The sequence below is a fragment of the Amphiprion ocellaris genome, chromosome 22 (assembly GCF_022539595.1).
Source record: "Amphiprion ocellaris isolate individual 3 ecotype Okinawa chromosome 22, ASM2253959v1, whole genome shotgun sequence".
In the NCBI taxonomy this organism is placed as follows: domain Eukaryota; kingdom Metazoa; phylum Chordata; class Actinopteri; family Pomacentridae; genus Amphiprion; species Amphiprion ocellaris.
This window is the reverse complement of record NC_072787.1, coordinates 1,001,217-1,014,234: the sequence shown is the minus strand read 5'-3', so window position 1 is coordinate 1,014,234 and position 13,018 is coordinate 1,001,217.

Below are 13,018 nucleotides of genomic sequence, written 5' to 3'. Positions count from 1 at the left end.
GATTCTTGGTCAAACAGCCCTTACAGAGCCTGGAGGAGTTTTGGCTCATTGTCCTGCTGAAAAAAATCATGCTGGTCCCACTGAGCTCAAGCCAGGTGGGTTAGAGTGTCACTGCTGCTGGAACGTTGCTGGTGAAGTGTTGCCTTGACGGTGTGGTCACCAGCAAAGCCCTCCCACAAATGAATAGTATGTAAACTTGAGCATTTTGACATATCTGCAGAATTTGTGCTCTATAGAGGTGCTGAGTATGGAGTGTGAGTCTGACCAAGTCTCCAGATATTAATACAATATATATCATAAAAGCTTTTATGGAGTTGATCAGAGGGATGCTAAGCATGTTGGCATTTTAATGGAGTTCACAGTAGGATCAAATATAAATACAATGGATGTCAGAATGTTAAAATATGAATTTTCCAAGTAGTATAAAAGCACCCAGTGAGAAGTCAGAGCACCCATGCACAGGAAAATTCTCAAAGTTGGACATATGCATAGTCTACTACTCAAAATGTGCAAAAGTATTCTAATTTTAATTGAAAAAAAAAAGGTAGTCATTGCATAACAAACGTTTAATGGTATAACAAGGGTGTGTGCGAATGAATGGTTTGTGAGCTTTTAAGAAAAAAAGAAGAAACCATTCAGATAGAAAGACAAGAGAACCAGTACTGTACTGTATCTTTCCAAGCAAAAGATTTAGCACTTGATAATTCCTAAACACCATCAACAAAGAACTTCTCTGATGCTGAAGGGGAAAAAAGAATAGCAGTTTGCAGGTTATGTTGCAAATGGGTCATATGCAGGTTTCTTGGTTTTGGCAGCATTCATCAGTGCAAAACTCAGAAGGAGGAAAATACCTCCCTCTCAGTAAAAATGAGCCTGTCAAATCTCATCATCCATTCATCTGTTTGAAAGACAAAATAGAGAAATGGAAAATGAAGAGAGAGAGAGCCTCTTTGGAACTGAGGAGTGAATTTGGGAGTGGCAGCTCAGCTAATCAGGTTTACTTAATCAGTGAATTCAGAATGCAAAGCAGGCAAAGTAGTAAAAGAGAATGAAGGCTGGGGAGACGGATGAGCAACAATAAGAAATTAACCCTGAGCCAGTATTTGTTAATTCCACAAGCAATGACACAGTTGGATATGTGGAGGTGAGGAGAGAGCAACCCACCGACCAGCCTCTGGAACTCGTCCTATTGCTGCATAAAGAAATGAGGGAGGTAGAAATTATTGCATGACTATTCCTGTCTAAATCTTGCATTTTCGATGTTGTGGTGTTGCAGTGCTGATGAATAACAGATGGTCAAAATGTCTTCATCTTCAACTTCCATCAAAGAAAGAAGAATACAGTGAGACAGCTGAAGTTTGCATTTTCATATGCTCATGAAATATACATGCATACACTGTAAGACAAGATCCACGCTGAGGAAGAGATCTACTGTGATTCCAGCCTTAATGCAAAGCACCCCACTGGCGGCACTGCGTGGAGGAAGACAATGCCATCTCTGCTACTTCCTCACACCTTGAGGACGACATTATATGAGATGAAATGGAGATGCAAACACAAACACTGTGGGGTTGCGGTGGCCTAAAGGTTGGACATGTGGATTTCTCCACAAATAACGAGGCAAGAAAAATAGAAAACCAAACATTACATTATTCTTATTCTGTGAACAACTCTGCAGAAAGCAACAGCTTGATCTGTCTGAAAGTGGCTGCAATATTTATTACGTACATTCGACTTACTAACAAGTTTGCTCAGGTTTGTTTGAAGACACGATACGGTTAAAAGCATTCCAAAACTGCTAAAATAACTGCTAAATATTTAAACATCTTTAGAGAAAAAACTGATATTTAGTAGAAGGCCCAACATGTCTTCACAGCTCAAGGACAAAACTGGTCATTTGCGATGCATCTTTTTGACAAAACATTAATTCTGGATATGTTTGGTTCAGTTTAGGCCACTTAAACTACATGGTAGAAGGGAATGATTATGGTACTGGTTTATTTGAGTATGTCAACTGTTATTATAGAAAGGGAAAATAATGTTTTTTTCTTGTAAAAGAAAAATAAAAAGGTCAAATACTTTCACCTCCACTCCACAAGGTTTCAGGTTACAATGTCAGAACTGACAGCAGAGGTGTGAGGTGAGAGATAATAATCATTATTCCCACTGACAACAAGAAGTGGTTGACAGTGAAAGCATGGGTCTGAACAAGGGACCAACACTGTCAGTCTTCTGGTGGTCTCAGATCAGTACAGCTCATTATCTGGGCAGCATGAGTGTCAATGACCAGTTTTCTTTCACATTACTTCTGTTGGGAAATAAATCTGTGATGCTAATATAGTTAGATTCAGCAGAGATCATCTTATCGTTGAGGGAGTTCCCAAAGAATCTGGGCAGTAATAAACTAAGCCCAACTTAACACTAACATGAACATAAAATTATACATCAGAAAAACTAAAAGTCTAGTACCTGCAGAGGACACTAGAATGGTGCAAGTATCTGTTATGGTGGCATTTATGTATTTTTTTAGGAAACAATGTGACTTTGAAGAGAAAATAAACTGAGTTACAAAAATGGAAGGTTTGGGAATGTTCACAATTATCTTTTAGCAAAATCTCAGAGAAATGGTTGTTGATATGCTGTACATATTAATGTATAAGGCCCCATCCTTTTGAGAAAAAAATGATTGTCCTGTTAAGCAATTTCCTGAAAAGGAGAAGCAAAAGGCAGAAGAAAACTGACCTTCCCTGGGCAATGCATGAGAAGGTTGGGATAATTTGGATGTCACATAAATGAATACAAATCTTACACATACTTTCATAAATGCTGACCAGTGTCTCTGAGTTAATACAATGAAGGGTCCTCTGATGCTGTCTTCTTGGTGCTTCTGGGATCTGGTGGCTGGTAAAGTGCTAACAAGCATTTCTGCTCAAAGATATTTTAAGAAAGCCAAAGCAACTGAAGGGCATTAAACTTAGCTAAAGTTTCTGTTGCTTGGCAGTGTGTGTGTGTGTGTGTATGTGTGTGGGTGTGTGTGTGTGTGTGTGTGTGCGTGTGTGTGTGTGTGTGTGAACAGTCTTGCATTATTTATTTGCACTCATTAAAAGTAATCAATTGAAACTGGCATTGATGTAAGGGTCTTTATTGGCTTTCAGGAATCCGTCACTGTAATGTACCGTGTGACTTTCTAACCCTGCTTGATTGTTTTGCTCCACGAAGCGCCCAAAGGAATGGAAATGTTGTTGTGCAGACCCATCAATGCTAAGCATCCCTCAGTGCTGAGGGATTTACGAATCTCAAAGGCTTTGGAAGAAAATCATATTGGCATATCAGCCAAAAATACACTGCATCCGGCTGAGGATGGCTGTCAATGAGTGAATACGGCAACAACGGCCACATCTCCTCAAAGTGTGTGAATACAAAGCTGTGAGTGTAACCCGACATGAGACAGATGAAACAGTAAGCAGGCAGTTATGGAAATATACTGCACTGGCATACATGAGTGGGTGTGTTGATTAAAAATGAAAGCCCAAGAGAACTGAGTGGTGAATGTGTGTTGACAGAATATGAAGCCGGCCTCATTAAACTATAGAACCGGGAACAGACAGGTACTGTTCTTCTGAGCACTTTCCTTACATGTAAACAAATTAGTTCCAATTTACTATAAATCATAGCTTCTCAAAGGGGACTGTGTGTGTGTGTGTGTGTGTGTGTGTGTGTGTGTGTGTGTGTGTGTGTGTGTGTGTGTGTGTGTGTGTGTTGAGGTCGACATCTTTGTATCCCTCATGCAGAGGTGATGCAACGCAACTAAATGCCATATTAAACAGAAGACCCTTCCAGCCAAATCCTCCTTTCTCCTTCAAATCCTCACAGGTTGCCATGGGGGCCTGAGTGATGGAAGTGAAGTGCATACACAGGAGGATACATAAGTGACACCCCGCTGTCAGATCAATTCAAGGTTGTTTTGGGGCATTTCAGGTGCTAAAAACAAATCAGTGATACTAAAGTGAAAGTAGAAGACAGATGCCTCGCCTTCACACCGCATGGTTGACTAGTGAACCTAAATACACTGTCAAAGTTGAACTATAAATGGATCCTAGTCACTTGAGATGTATCAAATTCCCGATTTAAGGAAGTACATGGTTTCACTGAGGTCATGTTAACAAAAACAGATGTATAGCTCAGGCTGGCACCCATTAATACATCCATTGTGAGGAATACATTTGCAATCTTTAATTCCTGTTGCAGAGATTCTGAGAAATTAGAAATTTTACAGAAATGTAAAATGTTGCAGCAGTGTGAGCCTCCTACAAGGTTCCAAGTGAACCCTAAACTTAAAGTAACCAACCACAGAATGTAGAATGCTGGAATTATCCCATTGGCTGATTGCACAAGGAAGCCTGCCATGTCTATGGGGAATACATCTAGATGAAAAATGCAAGGAATTTCCTTGAAGCTTAACATGAAGGCTGGATGCAGTGCGAAATGCCAGCCTAAATGTGCTCAAAATGAACATTTCATCCGGAATGTGCATGCAAAACAGTTTCCTGCAAGGCAAAGCTGGATTAGTACTTGGGGAGAACAGGGTACAATCAACAGTACAACCTTTGTTCCATCAAAGAGCAAATTGCACAAACCTTCTACAGCTTTCATATGGGCCTGACTTTTACATGAATCATTTCACTCTTAGTCCAGCTAATGCAGAATGTTTTTCTATGCATTTAGCCAATGTGACAACTGCCATACTGAGAAAAAAAATTAGAATGAAATATACTGCTATTCCATTCTCCTTTCTTTGGATTGGTTTTGTTAAATTATATCTAGGCTGCAAGGGAAAATGCAAACTCCATATGAAGTATGAAAAATATGCCTTCCAGCAACGGTAAATTGTGTAGGAAATGGATGGTTTTAAAAAGCAGGTTCAAAGTGAGCTTTTTGCTGGATGTGTTTGTGTTAAGTGTACTGAAGAGAGCTTCACATCCCATATGAGGGAAGGTTGAATCAGTACTTAGGGGCAACAGGATAGAGTCAACAATGCTGCTCTGTTTTACAAGTGAAGTTATCTTCTTTACATGCCCACACTACCGTTCAAAAGTTTGAGGTCACTAAGAAATGTCCTTATTTTTGAAAGAAAAGCAGATTTTATTAAATGAATGATAAATCCAGTGTAGACATTGCTAATGTGGTAAATGACTATTGTAGCTGGAAACAGCTGATTTTTAATGGAATATCTCCATAGAGGTACAGAGGAACATTTCCAGCAACCATCACTCCTGTGTTCTAATACTACATTGTGTTAGCTAATGGTGTTGAAAGGCTCATTGATGATTAGAAAACCCTTGTATCTTTTTCATGTATGTTTAAGTGTAATTCCCCAATTTAAATGATTGTGTCCGTATGGTAATACTTGTGTCTCAGATATAGCATTTTAAACCAACTGCACCTCCTTGGAGGTTTATTTCTTCATTTAGTCCTGGGGTAACGTATCTAATTTTATAAATAAATACATCAATGATGTGTTTGTGTCATGTCTTTTTTTGTGATGCTGAAGTGTGTGTCTGCGCAGCTTCCATGTGGTAACAGACGGTGAGAGACTGCCTGAACTGTGCCCTTCAAAAGTTTTAGAAAAAGATGTTCCTTTTCACATACGCCGCACACAGTGCATTATTGAACCATTAACACCATTTATTTCCTGATATCATCCACTGAGCCTCCTGTCTCAGTCCTAAATCCCTCTCAAGCATCATCTAAAGCAATGCCAGTTACTGATGACGTCTGCACAGCTGGATCACCTGCCAGTTTGTCTTAACTGCTCTGTAGCAGCTTATCTGTGCAGCTAGTCTGTGTCTGCACAGATAAAATGACTGACTGCCCAAACAGGCCAACAGAATATTAAATATTAGTCTGTGTATGTGACTCCTTAAATCGACTCTTATTTTTCCTTTTTTTGCACAGTTTCCCAGAGATTTACACGAGCACATATCTTTTGTGCAATTCAAAGATCAATTAAACCATAATTTAGTTTGTAAGTACAATTCACACACTTAATCTGTGATGTTTTGCTTCAGGTGTGAGCCATTCATCAACTTGCTTCTAATCTGAGTGCATTAAATTATTATTGACTTTTGCTGGAACAGCTTATTGTTGCAGGTTATTAAAAATCATTCTAAAAATGTACAAAAAATACTGCTCAAAGAGAAATATATGGGCCGATTCATGAAGGCTACATTTTTGATAAATTATACATTTATACTTTAGCCTCTAGCAAGCAACAATGTCAGTATAAATAATATGGGTGCATTTTTTTATGTCTGTGATTATTTATTAAATTTATATTAAATTTATATTAAATTTCATCATCTGATCCCCTTTAAAAAGTGAAAAAAGAAAAAAGAAAAAAAAGGAGAATGTTCTGGTCTACACCACAGCTGTTGTTGTGATTAACTGACTCACATCTAACAGCCTGAAAACTGACAGAGAAATTGAATGTGTTTATTGCTGAATTACCAGTCATGACTGAGTAAAGAGTAAAGGCAAAGTATTCTAAGGATTGTCTGCAGGCTACTTAGACTGTTACGCAGTCACAAGAACAAACAAACAAAAAAACTCTTAAAACCCAGCCTAGGACAAAAGGTTTTTACCTCATGTACCTGATTGACTGTGAGCAAAGACGCATGTTAAACAGAAAATAACAAGAGAATGAAAACACGTCTTTCTGAAGAAACACCAGAAGTATGTAAAAAGGGACTTCCGGAACTTAAAATGATTCAGAATACATCCAATAATTTTAATTAGATAAATCAAAATTATATTATTAAAAAGTTAAATTGTCAGGTTGACAATGTCCAGTCTCAGTCCAGCCTTAGGTGTGTCCAGTGAAGGAATCCCTACAGGATGCATCATTTATTGTTCGCTTCATCAAAGCTGTGCCCAAACTTCCTGCATCACTAGTGTGAAGTCTCATGAAGTTCAGAAGAAATCATCTGCTCTTTGAGGGTTCTTTGAGGGTTTTTTGAGGGCTCTTTGACTGCCTGTTGGTACTTTGCTCATCAGTACAAACACAGAAGTGGATGAAGGTTACAGAAGAAAGGGCCACGTTTGCCAGAAAAGTTACTGTGCTTGTTAAATGTACCCTGCAGAGTTTTTGACCTCCAGCAGTGCTATGGAGCTTTTCCTAATGTGTCTACTGATTAACAGGTGGTGGCAATGAACCAAGAAACACACCGATGCACCAGCGAAGGTACCAGTGAAGAACACATGGAGGCAAACTGCTTTATGAAGACAGAAACAGACAGGAACTCATGGTTTGTGTAATGATAAGAGCCATAAAGTGTAACAGGTGCAAAAGTTGTACAGTTACTTTAACATTTTTTGATGACAGTTCACAGATCTTATGTAAAAACAGACAAATAAATAAATAAACATTCAGATACACACTATGCTTTTTTTCTATCTGCATCTAATGTGTGTGCTGTAAACAGTATTTACACACTGAATGTCTTCTTTCAGCGCTTTTGGCCATTTGCACAAAAGACGAAATGAAATGAATGAATCACAAGTTAAATACAATAAAAAAATGCAATTTAAAGATGATGTAAACACAAATTAGTGCATGAAACTCACTAGACTTACAGGCTCTAAGCTAGGCAAGTCAGCTTTTACGAACCAGTTTTTAAAATAATATAATAATAAAATAATAACTGTGTGTGTATACTTTAATTTGTTCATGTGCATGAAGCTGTAGATAGCTTTTTAAGAGTTTTTACCTTGATGAAGCATGCAAATCTAGCTTGATGCCTACAGATAATATGACTACATTAATCACAAATAACCCAAAACTACCCTTCAACATTATGCTTTTACCATATTTAAGTCATATAACAAATACTGAAGGATGTTTTTTTTTTTTTTTTAATTAAATGAAAATATCTTTAAACTGAGATAAAATAAATCTGTCTCTGCAGGTAACTTTTACACATCTCTATCATAGTCCATAATTCTATACCACAAAGAATTTAATGTCTAATTAAATCTCAGTCTTGACCAAATGTGTTCTGACAGTGTTTTAGCTTGGTATGGGCCAGTAAACACGACTGTATTATGAAGTAATGCTGTGTTCAGTCTTGTGAGGAAAAATGTTTTATGAGAGTCAAAGGGACCTAAACCTAAAGATGAAGGTGTTTTGTCACTAGAACTCCACAGCTCTCCTTTGGGTATTTTCCACCACTGAGTTGTACTTAAAGTTGTACTTAAAAGCAAAGCTCTAAAATTTCTAATATTTAGGAGTCACTGGCCAGGTTATACTCTGCACAAAGCCTTCGTGACTTCACATAATTCTTTTATTTTAGGCATTATGTGAGAGCTGACAACTTCTGAGCTGTGCTACAGCTTGAATGTCAGCAGGAAACCACTCTAGGCCTTTACATGTGCTGCTGATGACATGAAATGTCCTCTTATATACCTGGAAATACAATGAAGCTGAAGCAGGTCAGATAGGACATAAAGTATTATGGACTCAGCTGCATTCTTGTCCTGTTCAGTGCATTTTTCAGGTAAAATACCTTTAGTGGTACCAGGCATTAAAATGAACAATTTATTGAAGAAAACAATGGTGGTCTAATAGTTTTTTCCATGACTGTAGATAGATATATAGATAGATAGATAGATAGATAGATAGATGGATAGACAGATAGATAGATAGATAGATAGATAGATAGATAGATAGATAGATAGATAGATAGATAGATAGATAGATAGATAGATAGATAGATAGATAGATAGATAGATAGATATCATACCAACAACAAATAAAAAGAAAATAAGATGGAAAAGACTAACACGAATGACAAGAAGCCCTGGGAGGACAATGGTGTCAAAATAAAATCAGCACTTAAGGCCACAGTGTGCAACACTTAGTGAAATGACATTTTTCTCTGCAGTCCAACTGGATATCATAACACATATCCTGCTGCCATTGTGACACAGAAATATAATAGATGTGGAACTAATTCCCAACTTAGTTCTGGTTCCTTTAGCACAGTGAAATTGGCTTCTTTAATAACCCAATTTAAAAAGAAACAATGTAAATAAAGGTGGCGAGAGCTTCTGTCAGTAAAAATGATTTGTTGATCTCGAAGCCCTATTATGTCTATGGTGCTCTGAAATTTACAAATACCAAATAAAGTTAAACTGTGATGAGATTCACAATATCAGTAACACGTACAGATAGCTCATTATTTTTAAATTACACCTTTTCAGTCCCTCCACTGCTCTGCCTTTACCATCGACAGCCTTTTAAATCCCTGATGATGACTTCTAAAGGCCACAGAAAACATTACACAAAGTGAATGTGAGATCGTCTAACAGCGTCTGAAACCTTTTCCTCAACACCAAGTCAGTTTATGAAATTCATCAGTTTGTCTTTGCGCCTAAGGACCGACCCAAAGTGTGAGCTGCTATTCCCAGGTGTATGATTCATCCCTTCATGACTTCAGAGACAAGCTAAAGACACTGGAGACAGTTTTCTCAGGTGCAGATCTGACACCTGCATATACATTTAAGCGAAGCGCTCACAGCTAATATGTGGGGAAATGTTAACAGAGGATGATTATGCATTCCACTGGATGAAAGTCAAGCAATTTGTGACTAAGAAAATTCTATAGTGCAGATGGGATTTAGATAGGCCACCAGAAAGACTAATGGTATGAGTGTTCTCACAACAATAACATCCAGACAGCTTCACCATATTAGTTCTAAGTAAAGGAAATAATGGAAAGTACGGAGTGTTCCACCCACTATAGGACATAAATTCACACATTTTCTTAAAGAGACGTACTTGTACCATCGACTCCTAACTTAGGACTCAGTCATTTTCCTGTGAAATGTTGCCGTTTTAAATCCCGTGTGGTGTTTCTGATGGTCTGAACTCTGTTTGGCCCACTGCCTCACCTCCTAAAATCTTTGTCTATTCCATTCTCCAGTAAGTTTGTTTGCCTCCCACAGCATGAACAGTAGCAACAAATTTATTGCATTCTAAATGTTTTTGTCATGTACAGTCCAGATAACTCCATCATTATTTAGACAGCTTCACTGTTATTTATTTCCCAATACTGAACACGTCCATCCTTTGGTCAGTTCCATATTCAGTTCAGGGACCATTCTGAGCTGCTGTCTTACTAAATCTATAGCTAAACACACATACAATGATGACGAAATCAGCCGACATTGTGACATTTGTTTGTGAAATGACTGTCACCAAAATTCTTAGGCCAGGCTCAGACTACTGGAGTAATAAAATCCTAACTAGAGATGGGATTTCTGGCTCTTTGAAGGGAGCTGGATCTTGAGGAGCCGTTCCTTTCAAAGAGTCGTTTAAAAGACTGGCTTGCGTTTTTTTAGAAGTCATCCAGGGGTAACTCGGAGCATGTTGTGGACAACTCAAGCTTGGAGATGTCATTAGTCATTCACATGAAGGCAGCGTGAACAATTCAGAGTCATGAACCACACAGATGACATGTGAGGAAAGCGTGGGCACTTTGCACATATGAACGGCTCACAACTATGAACCGGCTCTCATCATTCAGTTAAAACAGCCGTTCAAACGACTGACTCGCTCATGAACATCACATCTCTAATCCTAGGGCATTTTGAAATCATATACATTTGGAGAAACTTCACAGGTTTTCTTCTCTCTAATCTCAGACATGCACATACGACAAGATTCAAACATAATAGAGGCATCGTGCAGTACAGGGTATTATTAAGATAATCATGCCAGAGGGAGCAGCCACAAAGATGAGGGTCTCCTCATGTGATCTCATGAAGCAGATGGAAACAAAATGGAGACTTGGCATTTCTACCGTGACATCCGTACCCATGCCCATCTTAACTTATTATCAGAGCGGTCCCAGTGAGTCTACCAGAGGTTTGTCAGGTTTAAGAAAGACTGGATTTGTCATAGTCTGGGATGAACATGGGTTCAGATAGAGATCCCAGACCAGAGGGATAAAGTGTGAGCCCAGCCCTAGAGGGAATTCACAAAAGCGGGACACAAGCAGGACGAGAAAATGAATGAAGTGTGTGAAGCCTTTCAGAACAGGCAGAAAACCCTCTGACCACAGGTGGCAGGTAATGGAGGCTAAAAAGGTTATCAATTCCAAATGCCAATTCCCCAATTCACAACTGACCATTTTTATGTACTGATATGGGATGACAAATGTCTGAGATGCGTTTTTCTCTTGCGACCTGAAATGGGTTATGAGATTCTCATAAAGCCTGTCTCTATTATGTGAGGATCTGTCATTAGCAGATTCACTGATAGTGCATTGCCACGTGCTGAATAAAGAGAAAACTAATTCAAAAATCTCATAATAGTCTACCCCACTTGAATTCAAATAGGCCTTGGAATAATCCTCTGCTGGTGACTTGACATCCGGTAGTGTTCTGATGGAAACACTGTGGAGTGTGGTGCTGTTTGAGTGGGCTGTCAGTCACTTCTGGCAATAATACCTAACTAACAAAATGGATATTCGGACATTTGTCTGTGAGCTCTCTCCAACAGCAGACAATAAGTCAAATTCCACCTCGTTGTGCTGATGCAGGAAGCTAGATTGAGTTTTTGATTTCTTTATGCAGTACAAAGATGACAGATTAAATATAGACAGACACAGAAAATGCACACGCACACGCACGTACACACCCACGCACGCACGCACGCACGCACGCACGCACACACACACACACCCACACACACACACGTGCATGCACGTACACACACACACACGCGTGCGCATGCACGTACACACACACACATGCGCATGCACGTACACACACACACATGCGCATGCACGTACACACACACGCGCGCGTATGCACGTACACATACACACACATGTGCATGCACGTATACACACACACACGCGCGCGCATGCACGTACACATACACACACACATGTGCATGCACGTACACACACACACACACCAGGTACATTTTTTCCATGAAGAGAACACTTTGGAAATACTTTTCAGTCATTGCAACATCCCTTTGTGTGGAGTTATTTCCCAAATCAACAACAGTAGCCTTCCCTGGAATACATTTCACCACCGCCTATACTTTTACTTCATGGAGGGACGAAACAAGCAAACAGAAGCCTTTAAGATCCTGCTCAAAAGCCTACACGTTTAATGTTGCAATGTGGCTGTCGCTGGATAGCCAAAGAGTAACTAGAAATGCCCTCAGAGAACACAGTACTTCACCAAGGCTGCTCAGTCGAGGTATCATATACAGCGGATGAAATGTTTAATAAAAAATGACCTTGCACTGAGCACAGGCATGTGTTATGCATGCGTACATTATGTACGGATACTGAATCATGTGTACATTACTCTTGTAAAGGACTGTTGATCAGGTCATCACTTTCTGTAAGCCTTAGTTTTGCTAGTGGTAAAATAACCGTTCCCTCCATGCTTCTATTTTGAAGGCATATTTTTAATGTTACAGGCTTTTATTTTGGCACCATTCCAGCAGCACAGGAAGTGTTTATCAAAGAAGCGTTTTCTTGACATGATGAAGACGCTGCCGAAAAGTCTGAAAATTCATGTAAAGATGAAAGACAACAGTTCCATGCTGTTGCTGTCTAGCAAAGGATGTGTCTAAACTTAGAAGCTCCTAGCTGGAATGGAGACAAACTCTGATGGTGTTTCCTAAAGAGAGGAGTGAAGGACAGAAAGGTGAATTTGTGTTCAAAATAAGGCTGACGGCTGAACGTAAATAAAGGCGGGAATTGATGGGACTCGCCCACAATTTAGTTAATTGTTCCTTGTATAATATCCAACGTTTAAGTCCCAATAAGTCCTCAGCAGTGGATTTGTAGTAGGATCACAATTATGTGATCATCAGCAGGCAGCTGACGTAGTGTTCACTTGTCATGGTTACAGTGACGCCATGCTGCTATCTGGCAATGATACAGAAATCTTTAACAAATCCATGGATCCAGACTATAAGCTGCATCACTGCCAA